The following is a 20,001-nucleotide window of genomic DNA, read 5'->3' on the forward strand; positions in this document are numbered from 1 at the left end:
GAAAAAATATATTTAAGAAACTTAATTTACTAGAGTAGCCACTTTGAAATTCTGAATTGTGACGGTGTAATTATTTAATTTCTTTATAAATAGCCCAATCAAAATGCTGAGCTTACCTCATGTTAAATCCAAATGTGATCTTTAGAAGGGAAATCCAAGCACGTAATCCAAATGACAGGCAAAAATCAAACACAGGAAGGCAGTCCAATAATCAGGCAAAAAAAACAGGCAAGGGTCAGAGGCAAAAAGGGTATCCAGCAAACAATCCAACAACCAAGAGACAAAAACCAAACGGTCAGAGATGCAGTACACGAATAAGGCAAGACTTCGCAGTGAGTGAGTGTGAAAACTAGGGATGGCTGACGCGAAACAGACGTTCCAAAGCTTTGCGAGATCCAGAGGCGCAGATGTTTTGAAACACTGATCCGAAGCGTGATTCAAAACACCCACGTCACGTGACTACGGCTAAATGAAGCTTCTGAGTGTTTCAACAGGTGGCATGGTCCGCCGAGTCAGGGTTTGATTGACAGGATCGGGAACAGATCACACAATCGCACAGTATAAAAGTGAAGTCAACGCATTTTCACATCGTGGGTTTTTGTGAGAGGAGTTTGGTTTTGAGATAGCGGATTTTTGGTGATATAGTGACATTTATAGTGCGATTTGTTTAGTTATATTTAGGCTTCCATTTAAATTTACACATTGACTGAGAGACAGACAGAGTAGCCTACATATAGTGACACATTAATAGATGCATATATATATATATATTAGTGCTGTCAAACGATTAAAATATTTAATCGCATTAATGTCATAGTTAACTCGCGATTAATCGCATTTAATCGCACATTTTTATCTTTTCTAAATGTCTCTTGATTTCTTTTTGTCCCATTATTTTTTCTCATTTTAATGCTCTTATCAACATGGAAAAGTGGATCGGCTTGCTTTGTGCAAATGTTTTTTATTGAAAACAATATTGGCATATACTGTTCAATTTCACACTAAAACATTCTCACTTGGAGCAAATAATCTCTCTCACACAATGTAACACTGTCCATCAATAAAAGGGTAAAATAAATACTGACGAGGTCCTGATATTGACGAGGGGGCGGAGAATTCGCATCAGCTGTGTGTGTGTGTGTGTGTGTGTGTGCTGGCCATCATCAAGTGGTATTCAGACTGGACGTGCTGCGATGATGATAGCTCAGTTCACAACGACAAAATGCACATATCACTTTGGTCTTGTCAATGGAGCCATTTGGCAACTTTATAAAAGTAAACTTTCCATTCAGAATCTTATTGGCATCCATTTCGGCGTCTCGCGCTCGTCATCCACTCAAAACTGGACGTTTTGAACGTTCCTATAACATTCAGAAATAACGTTTTTATAACTTAATGGGAACGTTATGAGAACGTTCTTATAACCTAAAATTGTTAGCTGGGGAAGAGGAGAGATTCGCGATTGCACGGAACACGTTTTAAGTGCAGGCATATTCTCTGAGCGAACCCATAGAAAATTCTTACAAGAGCAGCGTGTATCTGAGAGCGCGCGACTCGAGCAGAGAGATTCGTGCTCGGCACATTATATTCCGCGCGCGAGCAGAGAGATTCGCGCTCGCGCATCTGGCTCGCAAGCCCAAACAAGTGTGTGCGGCGTGCCTGTTGTTTTGTTTCTGGTCTAGCTAGATCAGCTTGCGCTTTCAAAACGTCCTCGCGCGGCGCAAGCCATTGAAATTGCCGTTCTGTTGCAAAAGCATGTGAAAAAAAAAACTACAAGGTTTGCTAGGCCAAAAAGACCATTAATCGCGCGATAAAAAAATTAACGCCGTTAAAATGGGTTTGCGTTAACGCCGTTAATAACGCGTTTAACTGACAGCCCTAATATATATATATATATATATATACAGATAGATACATATATAGATAGATACATATATAGATAGATAGATAGATAGATAGATAGATAAAAATGGAGGCTCCACAGAAGAGATGCCGTACATCTGGACCCAAGGTTTAAAATGGAGTTTAACCGACGAGCCACCCCGCAAGTACTTCATAGACTGAGAAAACAATCTCTTTCCCGGTTCCCCCTGCCTTCTATCATTCTATCAAATGCCCAGTCACTTCGAAATAAAACTGACGAGCTACAAGCCAATGTACGTTTCCAGCATGAATTTAGAGATGCGTGTTTACTGGCGATTACAGAGACATGGCTTTCAGAAAGTGATTTGAACTCAGAGTTGGTCATTGATGGTTTTGGGGCACCTGTCCGTCTGGACCGAGATGCGAGTGTTACTGGAAGGTCGCGAGGTGGGGGGGTTTGCCTATACGTGAATCAAAGATATTGTAAAAATGTCCTTGTCAGAGAAAGTTTATGCACTAAGGATGTTGAACTGCTGTCAGTGTCCTTGCGCCCCCCATATTTGCCCCGGGAGTTTCCCCAAATATTTGTGACAGTTGTGTATATTCATCCAAGAGCAAATGCGGATAAAGCCGCGGAGTCGATATCTCAAGTAACCCAAAAACTGCAAGGAATATCGCCCGAAGCACCTGTCTTCGTTCTTGGTGATTTTAACCATTGTTCGCTAAAGAAATGTCTGAGAGACTTTTACCAATATGTCACTTGCCCGACCAGACAAAATAAGACATTGGACTTGTGTTACAGTTCTATCAAAGACGCATACAAAGCTCTCCCGCTCCCCCCGCTGGGCAGGGCTGACCATAACTGCGTCCAGCTCATCCCGTCATACCGCACAGCCTTAAGGAGGGGAAAATCTCTCACTAAACGCGTTAAGAACTGGACTGAGGAAGCAATTATGAGTTTACAGGGTTGTTTTGATTGCACCGATTGGGGCATGTTTAAGGAGTCCTGTACCAATATAAATGATCTTAGAGATGTTGTTAGTTGTTATGTCTCCTACTGTATTGAAAATGTAATTCCTGATAAAATTGTACAGGTACATCCAAATAACAAGTCATGGGTAAGGAAATCACTTAAGCTGTTACTAAACAAAAAGAGGCAGGCATTTAGGCAAGGAAACTTTTTAGAATTGAATAAGTTGGAAAAGGAAATAAGAAGTGAAATAAGGAGGGCAAAGCAGGGTTACAAAGAAAAAATAGAGAAAGACTTTGGTGGTAGGAATTTACGTTCAGCCTGGGATGGTATGAGAACTGTTATCGGCACCAGGAGAGAAAAGAATGTCAAGTTTGCGTTTGAAGGTTTTAGTTGTGATAGTTTGCTTGCAACAGAGCTAAACAAATTTTATTTGATGTTTGATACCACTAATTTTAGTAATGTTATTTCAGAGCAGAAATCACATTTGACTGGAAATGGTGTTGTCCCCTTCTTTGACGAACAAGCTGTGGTCAATATGTTTAAGCACTCCAGATCAGGAAAAAGCCCTGGGCCTGACAATATAAGCAGTCGCCTGCTCATCTCTTGTGCAGAGCAGTTAGGCCCAATTTTTCATTATATTTTCCAAATGTCCCTAGAGCAACAGAGAGTGCCGAAGATATGGAAACAGTCAACAGTTATTCCAGTGCCCAAACTAAATCATCCAAAATTATTGAATGACTTTAGGCCAGTAGCTCTGACCTCCTTAGTCATGAAGAGTTTTGAAAAACTGGTTAAAAAAGTCATACTAACAAAAACAGAGAATCTCCTAGATCCACTACAGTTCGCTTATAGGGTTAAGCGAGGGGTAGATGATGCCACCACTACCTTGTTAAACTTACTATTCAAACATCTTGAAGGTAGTAAAACACACGCAAGGATTTTATTTGTTGATTTTTCATCCGCTTTTAATACAATCCAACCACATATTTTAGTTGATAAGCTCTTAAAGAACTTTGACCTTGATTTTAATATTGTGGGATGGATTCTTGATTTTTTAACCGACAGGATTCAGAGAGTGAGGGTGAATGGTTGCTTGTCTGAGGAGATGTCATCATCCACTGGGTCTCCTCAGGGGTGTGTCCTTTCACCTCTCCTTTATATTCTTTATTCTGACGATTGCCGCAGCCGGCATGAAAATAGACACATTTTAAAAATTGCCGATGATTCTGCTATTGTCAGTCTCCTCTCCAATGAGGAAAGTGATCATGGTCCTGTTGTGGATGATTTTGCACTCTGGTGTGATAGGGCATTCCTTCAACTAAATGTTGAAAAAACAAAGGATATGCAGATTGATTTTAGGCGTAAGTCATCAACTCCTCAGACCACTATTATAAATGGGAAGACGGTGGAATTTGTAGAAACATATAAGTATCTAGGCAGTTTGATCGCCAATAAGTTAAATTTTAATTCGAACACTGAAATGCTTTGTAAAAGAGGCCAACAAAGACTGTTTTGTCTTCGCAAACTGTCAAAATTTCGTGTAGATAAGACTCTCATGACCTTTTTTTATAAATCATACATTGAGTCTGTTTTAACATTCTCATTAATTTGCTGGTATGGTAGTCTCACTGTCAAGGCCAAAATGGCTCTCTCCAATATAGTGAAGGTCAGCAGTAAGATTATAGGTGTCCGGCAGAGTAGCCTCTCTGACCTGTATGATAGACGGGTAGTTAGGAAGGCCAACGCAGTTATCTCTGATAGCTCCCACCCCCTTCATTCTGAGTTCCAGATATTGCCTTCCGGGTCTCGGTACAGATTGCCTCCAGTGAAGAATAACAGATACAAGCATTCATTTGTCCCGAAAGCCATCTTGTTCATTAATTCAGCCCGGAGGGCTAGACAGACTATAACTATTAAATAGTGATGGGGTTATTATTATTATGATATGTATAGTATTGCTTGCTTTGATGATGTTGCTGCTGAAATAAGGATGGTTATGGAAATGTTGCTTTATTATGAATTTTCAGATGTTATTTTAACAATGGTTTTATTGGTCATTTATTTTTCTCAATACTCTGTTTTATATTTAGGGCCTGTTTTTGTCTTGTATTTGTGCATCTGTGACTGCCCTGTTTTTATCTTGCTGCAAAACCAATTGCCCTATGGGGACAAATAAAGTCTAAAGTCTTCTAAAAAATGTGGCATTTGGAAAATCCTGCCAAAGCCCAGGACGCTGAAAAGCACATCACACTGGAGTGTGCTTCACTGATGCGTTCAAACACAACTCCTGGTGAGCAGTTTCAGTCTATGTTATTTTATGTAATCTGATTCATGGAATTTATACTTCATATATAGCCTGGCATGCCAGACCTACATCAAGACGTTAGGTCTGGGAACTCTCCATTGATATGCCTCAATCCGAGGGGCGGGATAAACGGTTACCTTTCAAAATCCCTCTGCACGCAATAGGATAACGCTACAACCAACCAGAGCAACGAACGGTTGTGGATGAGTGAGTCCCATGCGTTTTTCCACCAGCGGAGCTAATTGATATATTAAACTTTTGCCGTATCAGGTCGGCAAAACTCCGAACACATCTTCTTTTTTTAAGAATGACTTGAGTGACGTTCTCTTAACTCCAAGTCCTCCAGAGTCGCGGCCAAAGCCGATTCGAAAGACCGCTGCATCTTCATTGTTTTCAAGTAGCAGGGAAATCACCTATGGAAATCACGCGGAACGTCATGAACTGTGCCGTCATTGTGTTAAGCCCGCCCGCCGACTCTATACACGATGTGATTGGCCTGACCAGTTTTTGGTTTTTCCAGCTCAAAAGCCTATGGAGAGTTGCTAGACCACACTGGCTGCGAAATAATTTTCGCTGCCGCTAGGGTGCGTCTAGATTTCTAGGCTACTTCATATATGCTGTCAGTTTAGGATTTGTTACTAATTGCTGTTTTCATTTTCATTTAGAGCCACAAATGTCAACATCAGGCCCATCATCATCATCAACACCAGTAGAAACACAGGACAGTTTATGGGAACATTTTGATAATCGTATCCGTGAAACCCAGATGATACACAATGCTACAGCTAATGCCACAGTGGAAGTGAAAAAATACCTCAACGATGCGTTTTTGCCCAGAACTCATGATCCCCTAACTTACTGGAAAGAGAGAGCAGTAATCTTTCCTCATTTGTATGTCCTTGCTAAAAAATATCTTTGCATGCAAGCAACAAGTGTCCCTTGTGAGAGGATTTTTTCAAAGGCTGGAAAAATTATCTGTAAAAAAAGAAGTAGGCTAAGTCCTTAGACAGCAGAGAAATTAATATTTTTGAATAAAAATCTATAAGAAAGTGAGACATTGTGGCTTGATTTCTTTTATTAATATTCATTTTTCATGACCAAAATAACATTATGCACTGTGAAGAGCCTACAGGTTACAAGCTTCACATATTAGAAAAATACAATAATAAAAAATAATAAAAACATTTTTTGTTTCAGATCAACACCTGCAAGTGACCACTAGGTGTCACCGTGGAGACGGGTGTCGGATTGATTCGAAGCCTTGACACAATATGGCACATATGCTTCAACTGTTTCATTGCTTCACGAAGCCTCGATCTGCCCTCCACTAGTGAAAACCAGGCTATTATAGTGTGAGTTAAAGGTGCATTGCGCAACTTTTCATGTTAAAAATACCTGTTTTTCTTCCTATACATGCTTAAAGAACTGCCTGATGGGCTGATTGAGCCCTTCTCTGCGCACTGAGATTGCCTCTATAATCCTGTACAGTAAAATATATAAGAGGGATTCGGGCTCGAATTGAGACTGGGCGTGATGTCATGCGTGTTCACGCTCACCAGGCTGTCTCGCAAGTTTGTGTATTCGCCGGCGCCGCCATTCTCCGCATCAGCGGACAACTCGTGCGTCAAAAGTAGAAGATGGATTCAAAGAGACCGGCTTGTAGTCCATTCCAAACCCCAACGCAAACTCCACGTAAAGTAAAAAAAAAAGAAAAATTGTCTAGTGCCACCAAAAGGGCCAAATTGGAGTCAGACAAGCGTCGGAGTAAGACGAGAGTCAACCTCGGGAAGGCATTTAACAAATGGAGAGATCTCCGGTCTGCTCTTGGTCTCAAACGGGATCCTCAGTTGGCTTTTTTCTTGATAAAACCGTAAGATATAGCCCAGTCTCTAATGTTTGATACGGCCAATCTATGTATGACAACAAATGACGATGCGTAAAATGTGTAATGCTTTAGTGTAAGCTAGATACATGTACAATCCGAATTGATTTTACTACCATAATTAGTGAACAGTTTCATAAACTAGGAATTGTGTTCTGAAGAATAGTACAACATGAAACATAAAACATATCCAATAAAAGATGCTAACTATGTTTTTGTGTATGGCCTACCGATAACGTTAGCCTTGTGTCCATTGCTAACATGCTAAGGTGTTCATGTTATTGACCAACAAGGAAGAACGCTGTTGCATTGGCTATATTGTCTTTTTCGGTAAAAATAGTAAATTGTTCCCGTGAATGTGGTACATTTTGTATGTAGTATATATGAGGTATGTGGGGGAAACAATGTATTATACTCTATGTAAAACAATACCTTTCTTCAGAGGCTAACTTTACTGGGTCTGGACCTGGTTTAGCTCTGATTTAATCCTATTTTAGATATTACTCTGATGTAATAATCATTATTACCTGTACATGTACTCATTGTATTCTGTATGGTAACAATGGCTTTCTTGTTTTCAGCTATGAGGAGACCGTAGTAGCACCATCTACATCCACACCTCATCAGGCATTTACTAGTACTGCAAATATATTGGGAATACCACATCTACCAAGTTCAGTCACGGCAGGAGAGTATGATAGGTATGTTTGCTTCCAGGGACTATTTTAGAAATAAAACATGTCCCTTGCTCCTTCTGATGTTGAATTAAACTTGTATAATGGGTAGTGTTCAACTCAGTACATTTAGTTATAATATGTGACAAGAGAAGATGAAGGTTTGGGGCTATTGGAAGAAAGGTAAGCACATTTATTTTGAAATGTAACGTGCAGTGCTTTTGCATTAGTTTTTTACTGTGTTTTTCTGCAGTTTCAAGTCTATCGAGCTGCAGGCATAGATGACCAGGAAGTCTACAATTTAGAAAATAGTGTGTAAGTTGCAAATTATCTATTCTAATATTTATTTTGTTTGGGGTCATCAGTTTTTTTATTATTATTTTTTCAAATATTGTTGTCTAAGATACTGTATTTTATCTTTTGTACAGGATAGAGTTTGAGGAAGAACTGGACACAGACCCATATGACTCTGATTATGTCCCACCTATATCTTTGCTGTATGTTATGTCATAATGCCTAGTAAAGTCCTACAGTCTTTAACTGGTAAAGGCATGAATAAAGTGCATATTTTTTTGTTGCACAGCACTGGTGTTCCTATGCTGCAACCGACTGATGACCTACCCATCATTGGCCTTGAAGAAGCTGTCATGGATATTTGTGACCGGGATGAGCCAGCGGATGAGACACCTGAAGTAGACCTTGAGGAAGATGCAGGGGATTCAGCATCAGGCATCTCCAACTTTCCAAGCCTTCTGCATGTGGTTGCTGAGAGTGACCTAATTAACCAGCAGGCCTGTATTACATACACCAAAAACCTGATGCAAATGGCCACTTTTCTTCAGCTGCCTATAACCAAATGCAACTACATTAACCACAGCACAGGAGTGGAGTGTGACGGCCGTCCTCCTTTCAATGTCCAGTGGCGTGTGCGAGGCACTGCGGTTATATTGGAGTGGGTGAGTACCAAATGCCTATGCAATGTTTTATAAATAATAATGAACAACAGTATAAAATGGAATACAATGTATGGGCATTTGTAATACTTATTCTTTATCTGCATAGTTTTGCCCACACCAACACAAGTTGTGGATCTGGAACAGCCAACCTTTGTTCAAACATGGGATGCAAGGAGGGGACTTTATGCTTGCATCAAATATTCTAATGTCTGGGAATAATTACTCCAAGATTGCCCTCCTCTTCAAATATATGAACATCAAAATGGTGTCATCTTCAACACACTATGGGATACAACATTTTACTGCGTGCCAGCTGTAAGGGACTTTTGGACAGAGAAGAGGGGTCTCATTATCAACCGATTATAGACTAAAGACAGTGTGGTTGTCCTTGGTAAGTAATAAATTACATGTACCGTGTTCGCAATGTTGTCAAATAGCTAACATACATATGTATTTCTATTTTAGCTGACGGACGAATGGACTCCCCAGGTATTTCAGTGGTTTAAATTTTTTTTATGTTTAAAACTTAAACTTAAAATTTTATGTATGTATTGTATGTACATTCATATGTTCGTTATTGTTCTATAAGGACACTCAGCCATGTATTGCACATACACTACAATGGAGCTGGAGAGCCATGACATCATAAGCGTTGTCACTGTTGATAAAAGACATGTTGGTAGGAAGAGCACGTCTATGGAGAAGGATGCCTTTATCAAAACATTTGATGTCCTTTTGAGGGAGTTGAACATCAAAGAAATAGTGACTGACGCACATGTGCAGATTGCTTCACTCATGCGTAAGAATATTTTTTGAATTTGAGATGGTGATGGTTGCATTTTTGTAATGTTTGTTTCATAACAGATCCAGAAAAGGGGAGATACAAGGAGAAGGGTGTTTTACATTCCCTTGACGTCTGGCATGCTGCAAAGAATGCAAAGAATCTCACTAAGAGACTTCATGTTGTGAGTGACATGACTTTCATGTTGAGAGTGACATGCAGTAATGAAACATCACTGAAACAATTGAATTCTTTCAACAGGCCGGGATGATGTCAGGGCAAAAAAGTATACTTGCCTGGATAAAAGATATAGTAAACCACTTTTGGTTTGCTTGTCAACTTGCAAACAACAGAGAGGAGTTTATGGTGAGTATGATCATTCAAAGTGTATGCAATAGTATTGTTAAGTACTGTAGTAATAGATGTCAAATTTGCTTCTACTATTACATTACAGAGGCTCTGGGGTTTTTATGTAAAAGACATTTGTGTATTTTAGGGTGTGTGGCGAGGTGTACTCCATGTCAGTGGAGTACATGAATGGGCCCTTGGCAGATGCCTCCATGGGCCCCCTGGATCTACAGCACATGTGGCGCTGTCACAAATAGTGCTCAACCGCAGATGGCTCAAGGATATTGAGAAGTTTCTCACCTTCCGGTAAGAATGTTTATTTTCTAGGTATGGCCATCTGAATAATTGAATAAAAAGTATGTTACTATAAACAGTTATAATCCAATTTTTACGTTGTTCAATATGAATATTCATTCCTGACCATGACCCATTGTCATTTGATTTCATTATATTTCCTAGGACAACTTCACAACTAGAATCCTTCCAAAACCACATACTCATGTATGCTGGCAAGCGGTTTGCCTTTTCATATGAAGCCTATGAAGCCAGGACATTTCTTGCGGCGTTGGACTACAACCACCACAACAACCGACCACTACATGTCAACAACAAAGGCCAAGTGATGTAAGTGATTGCTATATGACTTTTCAATATAATGCATGTTTAGAGCACTAATGCAATATAATTTATTCTGCAGGCAAAAAAGACTGTACAGCAAGAAGTCACAGCGCTATCGGGTACAAGCAGTGAAAGAGGCAAAAGACTATAGTTACATCCCTGACCTGCTTATGAAAATTCTAGGATTATGACTTCAGTCTGCAGGAGGACTCCCAAGAAAACGAAGCTACAGACCAGATAACCCTCGGTTACTGGGACCCCTGTCTGGCATTGTGCCCCCTCCTACAGCAGATCTGGTGCAGTCACAGGTCCAAAGAGGGCAGGTATGTTGTGAAAAACTTGTTATTCTTTTATATAAGCAAGATATCTATTTTCATTCATTATTTTAGTTACATCACTTCAATGTTGTTTTTCTTTTCCATAGTAAACTGTTCTAACTGTTCTAATACCATTCATCCTTTTTTTTGATGCCATCAGCTCCCTGAACAGAGTCAAATACAAAAATAGTCAATGTATATTTATTTATTTTTACAGACAGGAATATTTTTTTTTACAATAAAGCCATTTCTTCAATAACTTGTTGCCATATTTTATGATGTGCTCACTCCTTTTTAATTGTCTGAATGGTGCTTCTTTATAGCCAACATAATTACCAAAAGGGTCAGGATATTTTTCTCGGATTCTCCACACACAGCAGGATGGAATGACAGCCCGATTGCCTGTGCCGAGCCGGCCATGTTGCCAGATGGTGAATTGCCGGTAAGCTGAGTATCGATACTCGCGATTGTCCGCTCCAGGGTCTTGGCTGTCATCCAGTGCAAGGATGTCGTTCCAGGTCTGTCGAGCCAGCCGCAGGATGCCCTCATCCAAAATGTAAAGTTCCATATGTGCACTTCTGCTGACACAGCCAGCTGGATCCTGTCTACAACATCTGTTCTCGATGTCACTAGGCATCAATCTGCAGTTGAGACAGGTGCACCAAGTCAAAGGACCACTGTTAGGTGGAGCTGGTCCGGGTGTAGCTTGCCTATAGTCCATGATGTCAAAAAGGACACCTGGTAAAAGAGTGACTACCATCTCGAGTACTTCATCCCTCTCTTCAATTGTCAGTCGTTGTAACTGTGCCTGCAATCATAAGTATTCATTGATATAAAAATTTTGGCTGGATGTATGTAATTGGATCGTGTACAGTGAGACCAACCTGCAATTCTGCTGTCCTGGCTGCAGACAGCTGAGCCACACGTTGTCTGTCCTCTTCACTGATCAATCTAGATCTTGATTGTCCTCAAGAGTCTCATACAAAATTTCGTTATGTGCGAGCATAATGACAATAAAGATTCTTCTTCTTCTTCTCTGCCCCTACCCCGGCCTCCTCCCCTACCCTGCCCTCGCCCTCCTCCCCTCCCCTCCCCTGCCCTGACCCTGACCCCTCCCCTGCCACTAGTAGTTCTGCCTCTCCCCCTTGGTCTCCCCCTTGGTCTCCCTTGTGCTCTGCCCCTTTCACTGCTGTCACTGCTATCCTCAGTGCTTCTCTCCACAGTAACATCAAATTGGTCAGAGCTCGTATTCTATCAAAACGAGGAAAACGTAAAATATTTTGGTATTGTGATAAAATACATGTTTTATTCTGAACATTGCAGGAAGGGAAATACAATGGTAAAGGGGTAAATATTTTTACTTTACTCATACTGTTTAGCAGACTAACTATTTACTAAATAAAGTATTGAGACATTTCACATTAATGTTTGTCAGTGTGTATTGTCCCTGTCAAAATATCTACTAAATAAATCAGCGCTACATGTAGTTTAGTGATTAGCAAAACAGTTCAAGATTCTTGAGTGTGATATATCATGCTGAAAAATATGACCGATAATTAGACACAAATTGAGTAAGTTCTAACAGAAAAAGGATGTATTGTTATTGGAATGTTCTACTTAGCAGATCAATAAAAAACAGGCTGAACCCCGCAAGTCTTCGGCGGCTTAGCCTGTTTGGCTTTTATGAAAACGTCATGGTGACATTTGATTGTTTATTACCTTGAGACATTTGAGTGAACGTTGTTGACCAACCGTGTACGATTATTATTTGAACTATTGCGAAGTAATCAATTATATTGTTCATGAACGTGTTTTCATAACAATACAATTACAATACAATCATAGGTGGATACAGTAAACACAAAGTTTTCTACTACCCCCGTTTTCCCCTCACACATAAGAGTAATTTACTCAAATGTCTTTCCTTCCATATATTTGAAATGACTTGCAGATTTATAACTTTATTACCTCTGAAGACATTTTGGCTGTACACCAAAGACCTGTGCGGCAGATGCTCCTTTAGTTATGAACAGCTCGTGCTCGTGCATGCGTGCGTGTGCGTATGGTCTATGAGTGTGCACAACTCTGGTTGCAGTTTCGCTTGTCGCCAGAGGGGGTGTAGTTCTGCAAAAACTCAGAAACCTGCGTTTTGCACCTTTAAACAAGGTAATGATGCACAAGTGAATGCGCTGATGAGTCCGGGCAATGAGTTATAGGAAATGTAGTTCGGAGGGTCAAAAAATCACTTACACATCAGGCCATATTTCTTCCAGAATCACAGATTGCTGATTTTTCTGAAAAGTGTATTAGACGGCGTGTTGTATTAAATTAAGTGTATTAAACGTTTGGGAGCAGATTTCCAGTTTTCAACTTTGAATCTCCTGTGAAAATGAATACTGTTCATGTTGAAAGAAAAAAACTTCACTTCCCATAATGCATAGCAAGTTTAGGCATCATGTCGATTGGTACTAATAATGGTAAGAATGAAATCAAACAATTGTTTAAGGGAAATTGTACTTTATTAACAAAATTATGAAAAAGTTATATTACAACAAAACAAAGTAAAGGAAATTGTACTTTATTAACAAAATTATGAAAAAGTTACATTACAACTAAAAGTAAAGAGAATATACAATAACAAAAAATATACAATGGCAAAATAAACAATAACAAAACTGAAGCAGAAATAACAAATGAATAAAGTTACAAATAATTATTACTTTTTGCAGTATTATACACATTTCAGTTTTATTTTGTAGCGAAGCGCACACGTCTGATGTGCTTTACCATTTTAGTGTTGATCTAAAATCACTTTTATTCACAATGTCATGAATCTTTATTTTTAAAACAGAAATATGTAGAGCTTTTTTAATTAAAATGTATTTGAATAGTGCTTTTCACAATAGTGCATTTCAGAAATGTACATAGAAAAATGCAGTTAAATACTATAATGTGTTCACACTGAGGCTCCATTTACACGAATACCAATGATATGACACAACTGAGGCTCCATTTACACGAATACCAATGATATGACACAATTGTCATAAAACATTGATAGTTCATACGCAAGCTCCCAGTATTGTGACAAAACATTGATAGTCCATACGCAAGCTCTCAGTATTGTGACAAAACATTGATAGTCCATACGCAAGCTCTCAGTATTGTGACATAAAAGAGAGTGAATTCCTCACTGCTCGCATGTCTCCCACTGCCTCAGTATAAGGGAGGCCTGATCGTCAAGCTCCCAGTATTGTGACAACATCGTGTTCAGTCATCCATCCAGTCGAGGGCCATTGCTTCTCCTCGAAAAGACGCCGTAGTCAAACAGCAGCTCCTCGCACAAACCAATGTCTCTCTTTGCCCGGAACAGGATGACCAACCTCTGTCCTTCAGGGAAGTTCATCGTGCAGTGGACCGGCCTCAGGTTTGCTCTCTTCATAACCGTCATCACCAATTCTGAAACCGGCACACCCCTATCCGGCCCATGGTGTTTTCTCCTGGGTGACACTCGCAAGGGAAAGTCTCAGCGTCCACACAGATCGGCACAGTCCCGGTCGGCAGCGTGGAAAAAGAAAAGGTAGCACATGTCACCCTTGATGGACTCGACCAACTTCCGGCCCTTTGCTCCTGTGATTAGCTTGCCATGGTAATCACAGACGATGGAGCCCTTGGCAAAGGCTTTGGTGGCAACAACTCCTGTGGTCAAAAGAAGGTGCAGTTAGTATTCACTCCAGGAGTACAAATATCTGCATACAAGACAAAAATTGTATGAATTTGTAGGTGTTATGTTTGCATACCTTGTCCTTTTGTGCCAAATTCCTTGAGGGCCAGGCCTGTCCACTTTTGGTTTTGGATCATAGTGATGATCCATGGATCCGACTCCACCTGCACCTTAGTGACGGGTTTTCCACTTTTCCATTACATACTTGGGGCTAGGACAGTTGCCAGTCCAACCCTCTTTCTGGATCAGCAGTGACACCTTGCTGACAGTCGGGGGTCGTCTTAAACACTGGGCTTTCAAAGACAAATGTTAAATTAATATTCTTGTCCAAAATGTGAATTATGTTACTTTATTATAAAAAAAAAAAAAACATATTTCTATAACCAAAGCACATCAACTTACACAAGAGGTGCTCCTCCCGCTTGGCAAACTGCATAGCCCTCCACCTGTCGTAGAACACCCTGTCAGGTGGAAACCCCGCAGCTGTAAGGTATGGACTGTCAGTTGACTTCCTCCTTTCCTCAAGCAAGAACGTGTGTACAACACACACACACTGTAACGACGCACACACAGGGAAACAGTAGATCCAGTAGCAGTATGTTTATTGGGTAATCCATACACGTAATCCAGTCCAGGCAAGGGTCAAACACTGTATAAGCAATCCAAGAACAAAACAACAAGAACGAGAACGAGAAACGAGCAGAACAAACCTCAGAAGTGTGGGGACATAAATGCAAGGACTCCGTGACACATACTGAAACAGACAGGGTTATATACACAGGGAATTGTTAATGATAATGTGGAAATGGCTGAGTACAATGATCAGTGATGAGAGACAGCTGAGTGCAATGAAAAGACAAGGATCATGGGGGATGTAGTTCAAGAGTGTGATGGACACCGTGGGGAAGGAGGACATCTAGTGGTGACCCAAGGAACATAAACCAGACACTGTGACATAACCCCCCCTCTACGGAGCGGCTACCAGACGCTCCAAGACGTGACAGACAAACAAGGTTCCAGGTGGGAGGTGGACTGGTGGAGGATCAGGGGGAGGGATGGGGGGGCCAGGTCCATGGAGGGAAACGGGGACAGGGAGTGACAGTTCATCTGGCGGCCAGGGCGGAGTCGACAGTCCCTCGAGTGGCCAGGGCGGAGACTTTCCCTCGGGCGGCCAGGGCGGAGACATTCCCTCGGGCGGCCAGGGCGGAGACTTTCCCTCGGGCGGCCAGGGCGGAGCAGGCTGTGAAGACGGCCAGGGCGGAGACCTCCCCTCGGGCGGAGACGACAGTCCATTTGGCGGCCAGGGTGGAGACTTATCCTCGGGCGGCCAGGGCGAAGCAGACCCTTCGGGCGGCCACGGCGGAGAGGACCCTTCGAGCGACCCCGGCTCAGGAACAGACACGGGCACCGGCTCAGGAACAGACACGGGCACCGGCTCAGGAACAGACACGGGCACCGGCTCAGGAACAGACACGGGCACCGGCTCAGGAACAGACACCGGCTCCGGCTCAGGAACAGACACCGGCTCAGGAACAGCCACAAGAACTGTAACAGTCACAAGAACAGACACAAACACAGAAACAAACACTGGCTCTGACGCTGGAACAGGCACTGGCTCTGGAACAGACATTGGCTCCAGCTCTGGAATAGGCACTGGCTCTGCCTCCGGCTCATGAACGGGCACTGGCTCTGCCTCCGGCTCTGGAACAGCAGACCTTGGCTCCGGCCCTGGAACAGACACTGGCTCTGGCCCTGGAACAGACACTGGCTCCGGCCCTGGAACAGACACTGGCTCCAGCCCTGGAACAGACACGGGCATGTCCAGGATCCGAGCCAGACGCTCCAGATAGTCCAGGCCCATGAAGGCAGACGGCACTGGCTCTGCCTCCAGCTCTGGAATGGGTACTGGCTCTGCCTCCGGCTCTGGAATGGGTACTGGCTCTGCCTCCGGCTCTGGAATGGGTACTGGCTCTGCCTCCGGCTCTGGAACGGACACTGGCTCTGCCGCCGGCTCTGGAACGGACACTGGCTCTGCCTCCGGCCCTGGAACAGCAGACACTGGCTCCGGCTCCGGAACAGGAGACACTGGCTCCGGCTCTGGAACAGCAGACACGGGCATGTCCAGGATCCGAGACAGACGCTCCAGATAGTCCAGGTCCATGAAGGCAGACGGAACGTGAAGAGTCTCTGACTGGGCAGACGTGACGTGAACAGTCTCTGGCTGGGCAGACGGAACGTGAACAGTCTCTGGCTGGGCAGACGTGAATTCTTTCCCCCTTTTCCATCCGCGACGGCGAGATGTTGGCTCTGTGCTGTCCCTCACTGGCCCAGGGTCAAAGGAGGGCCAGGGTGGAGAGTGGTGTTGAACTTCTCTACCACCTCCTCCTCCTCTGTGACCTCCCCGGGTCCCACGAAAGATGACTAGGCGGGTTCCTTCAAAATAATCTCTCCTCTCCCGCTCAGTGGCTGGGGAAGAGAACTTTGAAGACATACCGCTGGATCTAGGTGTGACGGAGTCCTTCTGTCACGACGCACACACAGGGAAACAGTAGATCCAGTAGCAGTATGTTTATTGGGTAATCCGTACACGTAATCCAGTCCAGGCAAGGGTCAAACACTGTATAAGCAATCCAAGAACAAAACAACAAGAACGAGAAACGAGCAGAACAAACCTCAGAAGTGTGGGGACATAAATGCAAGGACTCCGTGACACACACTGAAACAGACAGGGTTATATACACAGGGAATTGTTAATGATAATGTGGAAATGGCTGAGTACAATGATCAGTGATGAGAGACAGCTGAGTGCAATGAAAAGACAAGGATCATGGGGGATGTAGTTCAAGAGTGTGATGGACACCGTGGGGAAGGAGGACATCTAGTGGTGACCCAAGGAACATAAACCAGACACTGTGACACACACACTCTCTCTCTCTCAGGAATGGCCAGAGTCATAAAAATGCTTGAACATTCCATGCCCTCCCCCATCTCTGCAAGAGAGAGAACAGAACTCTAACACACACACACACAAACCAACACACACACATGATGGACCTTTACATTACACTCATAAAACGAGCCATTACCAATTGTATACGATATATTCCTGTATGTCTGTGTGTTTCCCAGTCCATGGTAGTCTAGATATGATCTCCTAGCGTATCAGTGAAACTCTTGAGAGTTTATAGTTATGTATTAAGATGTATCTTCGTATTCCAATTATGTGTAAATGTTTTGTTTGGTACCGTTTTAATTATCTCGTTCCAACTGATTTGGTCAGATACAGAAGATTACAGTAAAATGTATGTTTTCTATGTTTTTACCATCTTGTGGAATGAGTCTGACAAATTCTGACTGGTCATAAAAGAGGCGGACACGGCCATAGTTTAACTTTGACAAGACAAAGAGAATTTGGCCGCCAAAAGTTTCTTTGAATGTCATTGGCCAGTTCGCACCTCAGAGGTGTGGACTCCAGTTCCTCTAAAGAGGACTGAACCTCCCTCTGGACTCTCTCTTCCTCCCTTGTCCTCGTGTCATAATGTAACGTCTCGCCTCCGGGCGAGCTCTTCGCTTTTCTTTTATTTGTTTCTAGTTTAGTTTGTGTTTTTCAGTTGTAGATAAGTCTCTGTGTTTAATTCCAATCGACGATTGAAAAGAAAACCCCGTGACATATCTCTTCAGCAAATCCATCTACAAGGGACCTTTAAACGAGCGCGCGCTCGCTTTGAAGGAGAAACACGCGCACGTGACCGCGTGACGCGCCGGACCGAGCGAAGCACGCGCTTCTTCGCCAGCCATGCAAAGATGTAACGTTAACTCCGCGTGATTTCCCCGTAGAGATCTTTATTTCCTTTTTGTTGGTCAAAGTTTTGTTTTCCGTAGTCGACTCAGTTCACTTCCACGAAGTGAAACGAACTTAGCCGAACTATTTCCCTTTGGAAATGTTACACCAAAGACTGTAAACCTCCGTTCAACACGCGCGCCAAGCAGCCCACGTGACGCTTCCTCACACACAAAGGACTCAAATCACGCGGCCAGACAGGGCCGTACAGAGAGACCATAACATAACTTGTGCAAGTATAATCTCTTTATAGAGCTTCTAAGAAGCTTTAAGATGATGTTTCGTGTTGTAATCGGAGAGGGGAATGTCTTCCTGCCAATGAAATTCTGCCAATGTTCTCTCTCTCTCTCTCCCCCTCCCCCTTTCTCTCTCTCTTACTCGCTCACGCGTGTACGTTATCCATTGTCCAAACTTTATGCATTTCTCATTCATTGATGTCTTATTGTATTGTTCATTGTTGTCTATGTGTTTGTAAATACATATATATCCCGTGTAACCGTAGTAAATACATAAGTAGTCATGCCTCTATTAAATTAAATATATATTCATTTGATTGATGCTCTCTCTCTTTGCTCAGTTTCAAGTCCCTTAAGTGCCAAAGATCTTATTGCTACAAGCTTACTAAAATTAAATATACCTTAAAAGTATGTGTTTATAGGGCGGGAAAACCAATTCTTCTGGCCAGAGAATTGCGTTTCCTGAAATCCTATAAAGTGAGATGATATTGTGGATCCCACAAATATTATCCTGACAATTGAGCTAATTCATTTTACCTGTTTGTGAAACATGGTCCGTGTAATTAACTGCAATCAACTTGTGGTTAATTTCAGGGATTCACATGCACGCATGCAGGTAAAGTGACAGATCCGCCCTTATCGGGAGATTTATTAACATGTAAGACTGGTCTAATCCAAACATGCATGAATAATTATTAATTGCCAATTATTAATTATGATATGCAAATTCCCCGCGGATTAGATCCGCCCCTGAATCCTTACACAGCGGTCTGCTTCTTTTTCGTGGGCGGGCTGCTACTCGCCGTCGCTGGAAACTGTATGAGAAACGCTCCAAAGTCCCTGTCATCCTGATCAGCTGCGCCTCTGCCTCTCTTCTGTTTCCGTCCTCTCCTCTCATCGGCCGGCTCATCAGAAGAAGAGCTGAAGATTTGAGAAGATTTCATGTTCAAGCTCTGACAAAAAGCTAGACAGACCTTGGAATGTAGCTGACAAACAGGAAATATATGAATGTTGTGTGTTTTGGATGATGACACATACCATGCCATAGTACTTTGGGCTCTTCTGGCTTGAAAAGCTTGCCAAATCGTACCTGCAATGAAGAACAAATCTCATATTAATCCTCAATTCTTTCAGTGTATTTCTCTTACAGAAAATAATATTATTTGAACTTTATGTAGTACATAAGCCAGACAACTTAATCATTTTATATGTCTCGGTACAATGCGTATAAATGCATACACTAATATAGATGATTCTGCTAAAACTTACTGTTCATGCAGACGCCTGAGGTCGCTCGTGACGTTGCCAACTGGCAGCCCTTGTTTGGACAGGAAGAATCTGCCCTGGTCGTCCACACTGTCCTGCAGACATCCTGGACGAATCTTCTGGAAGTATGTGTCCAGCTTCTGTGGAGATCAGATATAAAGTTAATGCATACTAGTATAAATTGCATACCACCTAACTGCACATTCTTTTTATTCTT

At 42.3% G+C, this 20,001-nt stretch overlaps 3 long non-coding RNA genes across 3 annotated transcripts; all 3 read left to right on the plus strand.

The window, feature by feature from the left end:
• The first annotated feature begins 8,504 nt into the window (after nt 1-8,504).
• On the plus strand, nt 8,505-9,588 carry LOC130075368 (uncharacterized). The gene is made up of 5 exons (XR_008805469.1): nt 8,505-8,653; nt 8,760-9,044; nt 9,119-9,142; nt 9,243-9,452; nt 9,518-9,588. It is a non-coding gene; the product is annotated as an uncharacterized LOC130075368 (long non-coding RNA).
• Nucleotides 9,588-9,950, plus strand: LOC130075369 (uncharacterized). The gene is made up of 3 exons (XR_008805470.1): nt 9,588-9,618; nt 9,696-9,800; nt 9,931-9,950. It is a non-coding gene; the product is annotated as an uncharacterized LOC130075369 (long non-coding RNA).
• Nucleotides 9,951-10,029: 79 nt separating this feature from the next.
• Nucleotides 10,030-10,718, plus strand: LOC130075396 (uncharacterized). The gene is made up of 3 exons (XR_008805482.1): nt 10,030-10,088; nt 10,242-10,406; nt 10,480-10,718. It is a non-coding gene; the product is annotated as an uncharacterized LOC130075396 (long non-coding RNA).
• Nucleotides 10,719-20,001: the final 9,283 nt, after the last annotated feature.

This window comes from Rhinichthys klamathensis, unplaced genomic scaffold, assembly GCF_029890125.1.
Source record: "Rhinichthys klamathensis goyatoka isolate OS25496 unplaced genomic scaffold, OSU_Roscu_1.1 h1tg000578l_1, whole genome shotgun sequence".
Lineage (NCBI taxonomy): Eukaryota > Metazoa > Chordata > Actinopteri > Cypriniformes > Leuciscidae > Rhinichthys > Rhinichthys klamathensis.